Source organism: Mandrillus leucophaeus, unplaced genomic scaffold (genome assembly GCF_000951045.1).
Source record: "Mandrillus leucophaeus isolate KB7577 unplaced genomic scaffold, Mleu.le_1.0 Scaffold43, whole genome shotgun sequence".
In the NCBI taxonomy this organism is placed as follows: domain Eukaryota; kingdom Metazoa; phylum Chordata; class Mammalia; order Primates; family Cercopithecidae; genus Mandrillus; species Mandrillus leucophaeus.
The window spans coordinates 638,301-640,075 of record NW_012104587.1 but is presented as its reverse complement, the minus strand read 5'-3'; the positions used below and the strand labels follow the sequence as shown (position 1 = coordinate 640,075).

General features: G+C 45.4%; 1 protein-coding gene; it reads left to right on the top strand.

The window, feature by feature from the left end:
* LOC105549021 (transmembrane protein 258) overlaps window positions 1-1,775 on the top strand; it is a 27,187-nt gene that overhangs the window by 16,164 nt on the left and 9,248 nt on the right.

Below are 1,775 nucleotides of genomic sequence, written 5' to 3'. Positions count from 1 at the left end.
CCTAAAGTTTGTGTGTGGTGTCACCAGCCTGTTTAGCCAAATGGCTTTGGGCCCAGGCTGCCCAATCTGAGCAAACACCAGTGAGGCTCTATCGAGCCAAGACCAGGTCCTCAAAGCACCTGAACCACTGTGGCCTTCTCAGCCTACAGCACGGTGGTCTTTCACATGGCCACAAAGGGACACACAGTGACAAAAGGCTCAGAATGTTACAGTGGTAAAATGAGTGATCTCAAATCTACTGACAGACGTAAAATAGGCTTAGAGAGGAAAAGCTGCCTCTGGTCAAATAGATCATGGCAGAACGAATTCCAACTCACGTTTTTACAACTCCAACTTCTATGTTTATCTTGGTTCATTTTTTTTACAACCTGGCCAGAGGCATTTTTTTTAATCAGGCCCAATATCAGTATCCTTTTTGTGTGTGCCAATTTTGTTATATCCCTGTGAAGTTGAAAAATAAAGTTAATTTTGACCAAAAGACTTCATTTGTAACCCATGATGTTCCTCTGTGTGTGCAGGATTCCTGAGTGCCTCTGCTACAAGTTACTGTTCACCTCTCTGTGCTCTTTAATCACTAGACTCCTCTTTGTATAAGCTCCTTGGGCAGAGGAAGGAACATCAGGACCCTCGAGAAAACACCAAGACAAGGGTGGAGTATGGCAAGGAAGAGGAAGGCAAACTCCTTCTGATGACTCCCGTGTTCAAATGTGAGATTGTCAGTAATCTCACCAAGTTTCACATGTATCAATTCCTCCTATTCGTGAGGCAATGCCCTTGCCCTTTTGTCCTTCAGCTTTCCATTCTGAATTATTTTCTCTTTATTTTTACTTACTTGTTTTGAGACAAGGTCTAGCTCTATGACCCAGGCTGGAGTGCAGTGGCATGATCTCAGCTGATTGCAGCCTCCGCCTCCTGGGTCCAAGCAATTCTGCTTCAGCCTCCCGGGTAGTTGGGATTACAAGCATGTACCACCACGCCCAGCTAATTTTTTATTTTTGGTAGAGACAGGGTTTCACCATGGTGGCCAGGCTGGTCTTGAACTCCTGATCTCAAGTGATCCACCCACCTCAGCCTCCCAAAGTGCTGGGATTACAGGTGTGAGCCACTGTGCCTGGCCTCTCTTTACTTTTAAACTCATTTCTAGTTTCCAAATAGTCTCCCTAAGTCCTATCTGCCTAAATTCTTTCTCTGCAAGTGTGATCCCTCAGAGCTGGACTGCAGAGCAATGCCTCTTAACCATCCAACTAAGACAGCTCTCCTGAGCAAAAACATTTGTAGGATCATTAATCTTCCCTGCAGTGTGCACACAGAAAGTTAGATAGCAAAATTCTATAGGAGACAAACTTACCTTCAAAAGACAAAAGAAAACCACTACAATCTTGACTACCACAGGGTATAAGCCCTTAATTATCAAGAGTTACTGCACTGAGGCAATAACTCCTAAGAAATCTTAACATTTCGCCAGGCAAGGTGGCTCATCCTGTAATCCCAGCACTGGGAGAGGATGGCACACGCAATCCTAGCCTTTAGGAGGCCGAGGCAGGAGGATTGCTTGAGCCCAGGAGTTCAAGACCAGCCTGGGCAACAGTGAGATCCCATCTCTACAAAAAATTGAAAAATCATCTAGACATGGTGGCCTGAGACTGTAATCACAGCTGCTTGGGAGGCTGAGGTGGGAGAATCGCTTGAGCCCAGGAGGTTAAGGCCAAGATCACACTACTGAACTCCAGCCTGGGTGACAAGAGAGACTCTGTCTCAAAAAAAAAAAAAAAAGG